The 13,285-nt window shown below is 37.5% G+C and overlaps 1 protein-coding gene across 3 annotated transcripts in view; it reads left to right on the top strand.

The window, feature by feature from the left end:
- Positions 1–1,574: 1,574 nt before the first annotated feature.
- The window catches only part of SLC41A2 (solute carrier family 41 member 2), a 186,781-nt gene continuing 175,070 nt past the window's right edge, over positions 1,575–13,285 (top strand). For all 3 annotated transcript variants that reach the window (XM_077761993.1, XM_077761992.1, XM_077761994.1), the window contains exon 1: positions 1,575–1,634. The gene's annotated coding sequence lies outside the window, so the exon portion shown is untranslated. The remainder of the gene's footprint in view (positions 1,635–13,285) is intronic.

Below are 13,285 nucleotides of genomic sequence, written 5' to 3'. Positions count from 1 at the left end.
CTCAGAGGAATTGCTGCCGGGGTAAGAAAAAAAGTGTTCAATGCCCCCTTCAATCCTATTATCTCCTACTCAGAAAAGAGAAGGTTCTGCTGTCATTGGGAAAATAAGCAGCAGTCCTCTTGCGTATTGTAAAGTAGCCTAGGAACTTAATCACTTATAAAATTGGAGCTGAGGACATGTTTTCCTTGGAAGAGTTTTTAAGTGGGTGATCATTTCATTGTGTGGTTGAATGTATAGATTATTAAGTCTATGTCCTAACTAGTTTTACGATTGTGATTTAGTAGATTGTGATCTGCATCTTTGAAAAAAGAAAATGTGTTACACATAGTTACTAGATTGCAATTTATAAAGTTTGAAAATCTCTGCATTAGAGGAAACAGACAAAAAGCCTTGTGTGACCACAGACAAAGGTCTTAGGTGGGTGGGAATGATTATACAGGATTAAGTTAACCTTATTAAAGAATTTGGATTCATTTTAGAGAAATGAGAAGCCACTGAAAAGTTTCAATAAGGGCTTGATTAGATTAATATTTTCCAAAGGTACCTTTGAGTGCCTGGTCTTTCCCTACTCAAATACAAACCACAAATTCCTTGGCTCAGTGTTACAGGTATTCCAAAGTTGGTTCTAATCTAATTTTTCTAAAGAATCTTTCTTCCACTGGAACCTCCCATTTCATAGAGATTTATTGTCTGCCTAAGTGCCTTTGTACCGATGAAAAGATTTGTCTCATATTGAACCTCTGGCATTTAGCTTAGTGCTTGGTACCCAGTAGGGATTAAGCAAATCTTTGTTGATAGAGCCTAAATATCCTGTCTATTAGAACTGTTAGATGGTAGTAGAGATGACCTTGATGTTTCTAATAATACTTGCTTTTGGAAAAAGATAAAGGTTTTATTAGAAATTCTTTTTTTGGGGTGGTGCCTGGGGTGGCTCAGTTGGTAGGTGTCCCAGCTCTTGGTTTCAGCTCAGGTCATGATCCCAGGGTTGTGGGATTGAGCCCTATGCGTATGATTCTCTCCCCTTCTGCCTCTCTCTCTCTCTCCTTCCCCCCCCAAAAGAAAACCCCAATTATTGTTTTCTCATTTGGAATCATGTTAGTGATAGAATCATATTGATTTATTTAAAAAATAATATTTAACAAAAAGTACTCTAATGTTATTCTCAAGCAGTAGTAGAGAGAAGAAAAAGAACAACAGACTTTCTGATTTGTGAGTTTTTCTTCCCAAGGAATACAGAGCAATGACAGATTACTCATAAGAGGAGGCAATCTAGGAGTCATTTATATTTTGTTTGGATGGGCATTTTCGGAGCACTCACCAAAAGGCATTTTTATAAAGATGGTTAGGAACAAAGAGAATAAATGAGATTAAAATGTATCAATCATATGAGCTTAGTGGAGAGGCAACAGAGAATAAATTTTGGTCTTTGAAGAAGTAAAAATAGAATATCCATATACCCAAAGAACTTACAAATAAGAATTTAATGATATCAGTTTGTTGCCAGAGAATGATTGTACTGTCACAGTACTGTGACTTCACAGAATTAGATTGTGAAACCCAACTGTGAAGGCAAAATTCTTTTAAGTGTATGGTTTTGATAAGTGGCAAGAGAAGTTATGAAAAATTCATGAAAGGTAGAGAGATTTCAAGTTCTGATTCAAATTTCTCTTTAATATACTTTTGAGATGTGGAAACTTGGCTAATTAGTTTTGTAAATTAGATTTTATGTAGCTTAAACATGAGTGCTGGAATCTAATTTTGCTAATATGGGATGGCTTTTTTTAAAAATACTTACTGAATTTTATATTTTTATGTTCTACAGAGTCCTATTTTAAGCAGTGCATTGTAGAACCTAAATTGGAACTGCTAACTTGTATAAAATTGTCCTCAGGAAATCATTCTAAATATGGGAAATTATTCACCAAGATGTTCATTTTCGGTGCCATGTAGTTTAATCACGAAAATGCCCTGCTATAGGGGAATGATTCCTTACAATGTGGCACTGCATTTGAAATGTAATCATTAAAAGTGCTTATTTAGAGGAATGGTTTCTTATTTATTACTTTTTAAATTAAAAATAATAAAAAGTGCTCAATAAGGGTGCCTGGGTAGCTCAGTCAGTTAAGGGTCCAACTCTTGATTTTGGCTTGGGTCATGATCTCATGGTTGTGAGATCAAGCCCCTAGTCAAGCTCCGTGCTGACAGTGCAGAGCCTGCTCCGGATTCTGTCTCTCCTCCTGTCTGCCCCTTCTCTGCTCACACTCATTCCTGCTCTTTCTCTCAAAATAAAGAAACAAACTTAAAGTGCTCAATATAAGCAAAGGTACAAATAATATAAAAATATACAGGATTTAAAAGGTGAAAATGGTATTTCAAGTCCTTCCTTACCCTACCCCACAACCTAGACCCACTTGGTTCTTTAGAAGTAAATACTCTGAGCACTTTGGTATCTGCCCTGCCAGACCTTTTTTTAACCCAGTGGTTTTCGAACTGTGCTCTCATGAGGGGCTTCTGGATCTTTCCAAGTTAGGTAGGTGGAGACCTAGTGGATGGGAACCAGAGTACTTCACTCTGTACTGTTTTGCTTGTTCCGGTTTTACATATAGGGATTTCACGTAGGGTTTAACTTAAACAAATAATTGCTCTGCATTAAAAACAAATGTTTAGGGGCACCTAGGTGGCTCAGTCGGTTGAGTATCTGACTCTTGGTTTCAGCTCTAGTCATGATCCCAGATCAGGGAATCAACAAGCCCCACATTGGGCTCTGCACTGGGCATGGAGGTGGAGCCCGCTTGGGATTTTCTCTCTCTCTCTCTGCCCTCTCTCCTGCTTTCTATAAATAGATAGATAGATAAGCAATGAAGTCCTAAGGACCCTTACTCAGGAATTCCAGATCTTACCCAGCTCACCATTTTGTTACCTGGTGACATGAATGTTCTACAAAGACCTATTTTCCCCAGCAGTTTTCTGGATGGTAACCAGTCGCCTTGTTAGAATGTACTCTCCCCCAACTCCCACTTTTTCCCCATCTCTCTAAATCTTTACTGTTCTTTAAATTGTTTTTATTATTATGTTTATTTATTTTGAGAGGGAGAGAGAGAGAGACAGTATGAGCAGGGAAGGGGCAGAGAGAGAAGGAGATATAATCCAAAGCAGGCTCTACACTCTGATCTATCAGCGCAGAGCCCGAAGTGGGGCTCAAACTCACAATCTGTGAGATCATGACATGAGCTGAAGTCAGACCCTCAATTGACTGAGCCATGCAGGCACCCCTAAATCTTACTGGGTCTTTAAGGTTCTGCTCACCATTGTTTTGTTTACTCCTTCCTTCAACATGTATTTAGTGAACACCTACATTTTGACTAATATTGAATAGTAAATATGCAGAATTTTGTATCAAAAGCTCATAAACTAGTAAAGGATGACCTTTGTGTAAATAAAGGCAATAATGTTTTGCAAAGTAAGAGCATTTGGGGGAGGCAGGTACTACTAAAGATAGAAGTGGTCTTTTCCTTTTCTATAGTTTTATATGGGGCTTAGAAAGGGGCAATTTATGGTACAGCTACATCTCTGCGTCCTCAGTAAATACTTGTTAATTTATTAATTGAGTAATAGAAGAAAATGCAGAAAATTCACCTGTGAATTCAGGATGAGACTTCAGAAGGAGCTGTGTTCATTCTTGAGCAACCAACTGTTAAAAAAAAAAAAGCAACCAAAAAACTTGAATCCAATTTACTGGATTCCAGTGTTGAGCACGAGCAGAGGTGAGAATGAGTGTTGGAAGGGTCTTGGTTCTGTAATCCTTGTCCCTGGAGACCCCTTACTCTGGTGTAGAAGGGTGATGACACACAGAATGCCTGCAGCATCTTCCTTGTCGTTAGCTGGTTGGTCAGAAAGTCATGAATTCAAGTCCTGTATCTTTATCTTACTAACTGTACAGCTTGGGCATATTACTTCACCTCTTCAAGACTCAGTTTCCCAAATTGCAGTGTATGAACATGTCTGTCTCCCAGATTTTTAGGAAAGAGTAGGTGAGAGTCCAGAGTGCTGTGTGCTATTTTCTTCACAATTTCTGCCACTTTCCTCTCTGTTTTTAGATAATTAACAAAGAATTTTTAATAACATTAGAATTTTCCTTTCCTTTTTTTTTTTTTTAAAGCAGAAAACTCTTATACTCTAGCATTCGCAGGTTAGAAGGTTTCAGAATAACCCCAGGCAAACTCGTGATGGATTCTGTCTTACTAGTGCTCCATGTTCTGGTTGAGTAGACTTAGTTCTTCAGTTCAGAATAAACCTCATGGTGTGGTTTAAGGTAGTCTGTTTTACTTGTAAATTGTAGCAATGTTATTTAGATGTCTTTTTAAAAATGAAAAATACATCAGATATGATATGTAAACTTAACAACAGTATTAGGGCCACTTCCTAGTTGAGCTTTCATTTTCTTTTTTTCTTTTAAATTAGTGGTTTCCTGAAGACCCGTATTGTTCAGTACATGTACTGTTTAGTGTATGTACAAACTGGTCAGCATAAAGCAACTCTTTATAGCATGCTGGCAGTTTAATTAAAAGCGAGATTGGATAAGTTGTATAAAAGATAAATATTAAACCTCAGTTGATTTTTTTTTTTTTTNATATGGTATTTTATATTTCCTAGTAAGGGAAGAAAGAGGTGAACTATTAGGTTTTGAATCTTTTATAAAAATGTATAAAAATAATGATGCATAATGATGATAATTAGCTAAACATATTTTGAAGGCTCAGTACACTGATGTAAGCATTTTACATGTACTAAGTAATTTAACCTTTATGAACACCAAATTAGGGAGGTTTTTTTCATGTGGCAATGGAGATATGGAGGCATAGATCCCACAGCTAGTCAAAGTGAGGATTTAAGACAAAGCAGTTTAACTTAAGTACTGTCAATATCATTAGCTTGTGGACACTTCTTGACATTTAAGTTTTTGAAAGAAACTCCTCTCTCTTAATTGAAGTGTGGAGATTTGCTAAATGAGTCACTTGAAATTTCCTCATAAAATCACTCCGTGCAAGTGCTGTTATTGATTAATCTGTTTAATGAAAGCATAGTAAATACCTCGGTAAGCTTTGTACAGTTTCAAACACAGCACAAAGCATTTGCCACTCATTCTACGTCAGGTCTACAACTCTGAATGGGCAGCTAATACTCTCTCCTTTACAAAATGTACTTGACTGAAATCTGTATACTCAGGTATGGGATTTTGTGAATAGATTTTATAATCTGAATTTTAAATATGATTACTCTTTAGAACAAAACTTATCCCTTTCTCAACCCTGGGAGCAGTGCTTCCTGGGCTGCCTGAGATTGTGTTTGAGCATTAGCAAGGAAGTACCAAGAGCGAGAAGAAAAATTAATGTTTTTTAATTTTTAAAGAAACAGTGAGGTAGTCTTGGGAAAAATCATACCNTCATGCCTAGTATAGAGCCCAACACAGGGCTTGAACTCACAACCCTGAGAAAAAGACCTGAACTGAGATCAAGAGTCAGACGCTTAACCGACTAAGCCACCTAGGCATCCCTAGAGTTACTATCATTTTGAATTTTATGTGATGGATTGTGAGGGAGACCCGCCATAGACTTGGTGGTAGTCTGGCCCTGGTTTGGAGCCTAGGGGTACACGCAGCTATTCATCCACAATTACCTAACAAGTATAAATGAAATCGTGGCCATGGGAAATGAATGCAGCTGCATGTCAGCTATCTGGCATTGTTTAGTAGGATATATTCATTACATGAAGGCTGTTGCTTTCTGGTTGTGCTGTTCTTATTGGGCAATAAGTAGAGAGAGAGAGAAGTAGGAAGAAAAGCAATTTTAGAGCTCCTAGGAATTTTAGAAAGAGGAAATTCTAAGTAAGCATTAATAGTAACTTTGTAGAATAATATTGATAAGGAAATTTGAGGGGATATTTTATGAAGTGCAAAAAGCAGGATGTAAAATAATATGTACAATATGAGCCTATTTTTATTTTGAACACATATATAGAAAAAATATAGTAAAGTTATATATACCAATATGTTATCAGTGATTATCTTGGAATGATGGCTTTCCAGAATAAACAATTTTTGTGTACTTGCTTTTTGTTTTTTGCACTGAAGACCAAAAAAGAAAAATAATTTAAAAAATCCTTCTATGCTAGTGGGAATTAGAGGTGGTACAGTTTCAAATGAGCTGAGAAAGAAGGAAGGAGAGTCAAGGCATTTTTATGAGCAAAGACCATCATGAACTAGGCTGGTTTTTAGGTGGCTTTGAGTATACTTCACTTGAACTTCAAGTTGGACTGAAAGCCTCTCCCANCCCCAACTGGTATTTGAATAAAAGGTGCACAGCCCTGACCAATGGGTGGAGAAGAGATTTGATTGCAGGGAGTAAAGATACTGAGTTAGGCCATTGTTTCACTTTGCTGCCAAGATAATTGAGTAACAACACTGTGTACCTGTAGTTTACGTCATCTGCGTATCGTCCCTTGTACTGAGTCTGTGCACTTGAACTGACTTTATAGCACTATGTACCAGGGAGCACTCTTACCGGAAAGCACAGCCTGGGAAGGTAGAAGATGAGCTTCATCTCCCGGGCGGCGCCCTTGTGCGGGTGTCCCAGCGAGGGAAGGTGGTGTTAGGCTGCCACCCGAGGAAGCCCCCTGTGTGGGAGCTGTGCTATTTCATCACTTTGGAAGGTACTGTAATTTAATGTGGTCTGCCCCTCAGTGCGCTGCTTCATCTCTGAGATCCCAGGGTGGGGGTTGGGGATGGAGGAGCTGTGGATGAATAGAAGTGCTTTAAGTAAATTGTTGCAGTAAGATACTGTGAAAATTATGGGACATTCCTGGTCTTGAAATGTAGAAGAAAAATGCTGCTTTACGTTTTTTTTCCTTTCCTTTTTCTTAAAAAGAAAGTTTTGTTTTTCTTTTCAATTTTGACACATTAGCTTCCTTTCTTCCTTTCTCTGTTCTTAAAAATAGGATTTTTTTTCTTTTAAACTTCTGAACATTGTTTTCCTTTCTGTACCTTAAAATTCTGGAAGCATTCATTTTTTTTTTCCTAAAATTTATTTCTGAGAGAGAGAGAGAGAGACAGCATGAGCAGGGGAGGGTCAGAGACAGAGGGAGACACAGAATCTGAAGCAGGCTCCAGGCTCTGAGCTAGCTGTCAGCACAGAGCCCGACATGGGGCTCGAACCCACGAACTATGAGATCATGACCTGAGCCAAAGTTGGACGCTTAACCGACTGAGCCACCCAGGCGCCCCTGGAAGCATTCATTTTTAATTTTAGTTTAATTATACATAGAATTTTGTGGTGGTCTAGAAGTGGGTTTAAAAGTTCAACTTTTTAACAGTTGAATTCTCTCTAAGAATATAAGGATGCGTTATGGGGTGAAGTATGAAAGTATACTTTTGTATGAGTTCTGAATAATGTTTATTCATTTGAAATGCTGATGAAGTCATTACTTACTTTCTAAATATAGGTATTTTAGATTTACAAGTGCCAGAGAACACTGGTAAGGAAATGTATTATATAGGTTTTATTCTTATGTACACTATGTTTTATAAACTGTTGGGTCAGTTTATAAAAAACAGTACCTACAAGAAATGTTGTTTTTTTTAAAAAAGAATTAATTATGTTATATGGAAACCAACTTGGCAATAAACTATTTGTAAAAAATAAATAAATAAAATAAAATAAAATAAAAATAAAATAAAATAATGACAAGACCTAAAAAAAAAAAAAGAATTAATTACAAGACTAGTACTAGAGAAAGTAAAATTAAGATTATAACATTAAGACAAATACATTGATCATAGATTTGAATTTTAGATATAGCTATAAGTTTCCTCGGTGGTGAAGTAAAAAAAAGGGGGGGGGGGCTCAATGTTTATTAAAGAAAACAAAAATACCAGTTTTCAGTAGCAATGGTGTCTGTAGCGATTATTTCTGAAGTTTCATATGACTTTATACATGAATGATTGATGAGAAGGTGATGTTCTCAGCAGTAGTTTGCAGGAAATTAATGAACATCAGTAGCTTGTCGATTGAAGGAGAGAATCGTTAAGTGGTAGTTTTTAAATAGGATCCATGTAAGAAATGTTGAAGATAGGAGAAATAGACTCTGTTTTGTTGCTGAAAAGTACTTTCTCAGCTTCAAAACAGAGTTTTCTGATTGAACTTGTTTGCTATCAAACTATTTCTCAAGTTTTTTTTCAAATAGTAGCACTAACGGATATTTCTGGTAATAGTTGGCTTCCTGTATTATAAAAACTATTTGTGTATTGCTCTGAATTTAATCAGAATATCTAGTTAAATGACTGAATTTTTCCCTCATTTTTCAGTTGGTTGGTTTGCTAGGGACTAGATATAATCTAACTGATGGCACTTGGTAGAATAAACTGTACTTTGTTTATGCAATACCACATAGTTCTTTGGACACACATATTTATTCAGTCAACATTTTCTTGATAAGTAGAGATGGCTTAACTCTGGGATATGTTTTAGCTGATTCATTAGCTTGTTTTTGACATATCCTTCTTCTAAATAAACCATTCTTAAGTTTTTTTGAGAGAGAGAGAAAAAGAGTGAGGCACAGACAGAGGGAGAGAAAGAATCGTAAGCAGGCTCCATGCCACCTGGCAGAGCCTGTGATGTGGGGCTTGATCTCAAAATCGTGAGATCATGACCTGAACTGAAATCAAAAGTACAATGCCTAACCAACTAAGCCACCCAAGTGCCCCTCCAACTATTTTTAAATGAGCTGAACAATGATAAAAAATTATGAGATATGTAAATTACTACAACTCATCTGTTGTTTGGACCAATTTGAGACTTACCCCTTATAAAGTCTATGGGACAGTTAATGAGTGGACTCACCTTCATTCTTTAGAATTGTTACTGTTGGATGATTCCTTTTCCTTGTTTGGCCACAGGACATGAGCAGAAGACATTTATATGCTTTTTTTTTTTCTCCAGTTCTGCATTCTTAACTGGAGACCATGAATTATATACCTTTGCCAAGCAATGATGGTGCATTTGGAATTCTGGAGATTTCTTTTATATTACAAAATGATTTTTACTTTTGAGGGCCAAGTGACATATTAAAATATCATAGGAAACACAGTACATCATCTCTGCCATGTGGGAGCTGGCATTGGGAAACCAAATGGATACCTTTCATTTAAAAAAAATTCTCAGGGTGCCTAGGTGGCTCAGTCAGTTAAGCGTCCCACTCTTGATTTCGGTTCAGGTCATGATCTCAAGGTTTGTGGGATTGAGTCCTGCTTGGGATTCTCTCTCTCCCTCTCTTTTGCTATTCGCCACTCCCCTCCCTGCTCACGTGCATACTCTGTCAAAGAATAAAATAAAAACTTAAAGAAAATTAAAAAAAAATTCTCTCTTTAAAATTGTGGTAAAAAATTGCTAACTGTATTGTTGGTAATTAATTTGGACTGTTCTTTCCTCTTTGTACCCTTAATCTTACATTACTTTGGGTAGATTTTAAAAAATTGTTTATTTATTTTGAGAGACAGCACAGTGTGGGGAAGGGGCAGAGAGAGAGGGAGAGACAGAATCTCAAGCAGGCTTCATGCTGTCAGTACAGAGCCCTGCGTGGGAGCTTGAACTCTCAAACTATGAGATCATGACCTGAGCCCAAATCAACACTTGATCTCAGTGAAGCAATTCTCTGAGAAGCAATAACCTCAGCCAAAATCAAGAGTTGGTCACTTAACCAGCTGAGCCACCCAGGTGCCCCGGGGAAATTTCTTTGAGGTGGTATACTTTTATTATCACCTTTTGAATGAGATGAAAGTTCCTGGGTGTTAAGAACAATTTGTCGGGAAGTGTAGAAGTGGGAAAGCTAAATAAGGAAATTGGATTGAATAAAGAAGCTTAGAGGAGAGAGAATAATTTACCTGGTTTAGGTAATCTAGTAGAAGGCAATGAGTCATTGTGAAACATTAGGAAACCAAAATACGCAATGTAGGGAGCCCAGTGTATGAGGATAATGAAATCAAGAGCCAAAAATGAGAAATGATTTCAGTAATAGCGGTAGGGCTAGCTCAAATGAGAAGAGACTTCTTCATTACGAATAGGTAGTCAAGGTCTATGATCCCCACAGATGGGACTAAGGTGTCCTTCGAGGTGCTGATAAGCGTTCAAGGAAGGAGGAGTTGGCATGAGGTCACAGCAAAACGGCAGAGTGGTGTCAGGGTGAACACGAGGAAACCAGAGGGATGATTGTTGAAGAGCTATTTGGCGTGTGTGCTGAGAAAGGTGATTTGATGGGAAATTCTTCAGGAAAAGGGATAAGAAATGGGGATGCCGAGGTGTTCAGGTAATGAAACTGATATCTAAAAGGCTTTGAAACATAATTTTTGCTTAAGCAGAAGGAGTTGATCACTGAGAGAAATAGGTGAGAATTTAAGTTTACACAGGGTTAGATCTTAAAATGAAAATACTTAAAGTCAACCTGTTGCCTAGGTGCTGCAAAAGAGCAGATTAACTAGACATGATCTTTCTTTATGAACTGATTATATGATTAAACAATTAAATACTTACTATTGTTCAAAAGAATGAACCAAAAATTTTTATGAAACTAGGAAACAATTTTGTAAGTCAGCTGAGGTCTGCCCTACCGTCTCTGAAAACTGACAACATAATACATCCTCTTTGGTAACTACCTATGTTTGAATAACTAACTAACACAGGAAACGTACTCAAAGAGAAAACAAAGGGGCACAATGCACACAATTTATACAAATGTGTTTATAGAAATATACCCACCTGATGGACAAGTTTTGAGATTTTTGACTAAATGTGAGAATGCTGGTAACAGATTAACTCAAAACATTTTTGTTGTGGGAAATAACAAAGTATTAAGCTCTCATTTAATACCTTTTTTAGTAATTAGGCTGGACAGGCCTGTTAACTCAGCTCTGTTTGATTTTTCAAGTATATTATTTAACCTTTGCAATCAAACAGAATGCCTCCTCCAGCACTAGAAGCAGATTCTCTCCAAGATAATGATATAGTAAATCAACACGCATACAACATGCTGCTTTTCCTAACTTCTAAAAACAAGCAATTTGAGGGGCACCTGGTTGGCTCAGTCGGTTGGGTGTCCGACTTCGGCTCAGGTCATGGTCTCACAGTTTGTGGGTTCGAGTGCTGCGTCAGGCTCTGTGCTGACAGCTCAGAGCCTGGAGGCTGTCCTCAGATTCTGTGTCTCCCTCTCTCTCTGGCACTCCCCTGCTCATGCTGTCTCTCTCTCTCTCTCTCAGAAATAAATAAAAACATTAAAAAAATTTAAAAACAAGCAATTTGAATATTAGTGTTTCTCATTTTTGTAACCAAAGTTGAATTCATAAAGAGTATCTGGTATTAGTATGTTTCTTTAAGTCAGTGTTTCCCTGACATGACTCTGTAGACCATGTCCCATGGCAAAACTTTTATAGGGAACATGGAGTAAGTTCTTCACTAATCTAAATGTGTTTAATAGAAAGGCTGTCTTTTAGTCTAAGATTTTGTCTCTTCTACATTCTTTTTTAAAAAAATTACTTTATTTTTTAAAGATATTTATTTATTTTTGAGAGAGAGAGTGCGAGCAAGGGAGGGGCTGAGAGAGGGGGACAGAGGATATGAATCGGACTTTGTGCTGACAGCAGGGAGCCTGATGTGGGGCTCAAACTCATGAACTGTGAAATTATGACCAGAACTGATGTGGGATGTTCAACCAACTGAGCCACCCAGGTGCCCTGTATGATTTTATTAAATTATTTATTTATTCATTTTTTAAGTAATCTCTACACCCAGTCTGGGGCTCGAACTCACAACTCCAAGATCAAGTTCTTCCAACTGAGCCCAGTCAGGCACCCCTCCCTTCTACATTCTTGGTGTTAAAATGTACACTTATTTTTTAAAATTAATTAATTAATTTTTAAATTTACATCCAAGTTCGTTAACATATAGTGCAACAATGATTTCAGGAGTAGATTCCATAATGCCCATTATCCATTTAGTCCATCTCCTCTTCACAACCCTTCCAGCAACCCTCTGTTTGTTCTCCATATTTAAGAGTCTTTTATGTTTTGTCCCCCTCCCTGTTTTTATATTATTTTTCCTTCCCTTCCCTTATGCTCATTTGTTTTGTATCTCAAATTCCTCATATGAGTGAAGTCATATGATATTTGTCTTTCTCTGACTAATTTTGCTTAGCGTAATACCTTCCAGTTTCATCCACATAGTTTCAAATGGCATGATTTCGTTTTTGATTGCTGAGTAATACTCCATTGTATATCTATATACCACGTCTTCTTTATCCATTCATCTGTCGATGGACATTTGGGCTGTTTCCATACTTTGGCTATTGTCGATAGTGCTGCTATAAACATTGGGGTGCATGTGCCCCTTTGAAACAGCACACCTGTATCCCTTGGATAAATAAATACCTAGTAGTACAATTGGGTCATAGAGTAGTTCTATTTTTAATTTTTTAGGAACCACCATACTGTGTTCCAGAGTGGCCGCACCAGTTTGCATTCCCACGAGCAGTGCAAAAGAGATCCTCTTTCTCTGTGTCCTCGCCAACATCTGTTGTTGCCTGAGTTGTTAATGTTAGCCTTTGTGACAGGTGTGAGGTGGTATCTCATTGTGGTTTTGATTTGTATTTCCCTGATGATGAGTGATGTTGAACATTTTTTCATGTTATTTGTCAGCCATCTGGATGTCTTCTTCGGAGAAGTGTCTATTCATGTCTTTTGCCCATTTATTTCCACTAGGTTATTCGTGTTTTGAGTGTTGAGTTTGTTAAGTCCTTTATAGATTTTGGATACTAACCCTTTATAGTCTTTTGCAAATATCTTCTCCCATTCTGTTGGTTATCTTTTAGTTTTGCTGATTGTCTCCTTCACTGTGCAGAAGCTTTTTTATTTTGATGAAGTCCCAATAGCTCATTTTTGCTTTTGTTTCCCTTGTCTCCGGAGATGTGTTGAGTAAGAAGTTCCATTGGCCGAGGTCAAAGAGGTTTTTGCCAGCTGTCTCCTCTAAGATTTTGATGTCTTCCTGTCTTACGTTTAGATCTTTCATCCATCTTGAGTTTATTTTTGGTGTAAGAAAGTGGTCCAGGGGCGCCTGGGTGGCTCAGTCGGTTAAGCGTCTGACTTCAGCTCAGGTCATGATCTCATGGTTTGTGGGTTCAAGCCCCGCGTTGGGCTCTGTGCTGACAGCTCAGAGCATGGAGCCTGCTTTAGATTCTCTCTCTCTCT

Source organism: Crocuta crocuta, unplaced genomic scaffold (assembly GCF_008692635.1).
Source record: "Crocuta crocuta isolate KB4526 unplaced genomic scaffold, BGI_CrCroc_1.0 scaffold193, whole genome shotgun sequence".
Classification (NCBI taxonomy): Eukaryota; Metazoa; Chordata; class Mammalia; order Carnivora; family Hyaenidae; genus Crocuta; species Crocuta crocuta.
The sequence above is the reverse complement of the archived record's forward strand: the minus strand, read 5'-3'. Positions and strand labels throughout refer to the sequence as shown.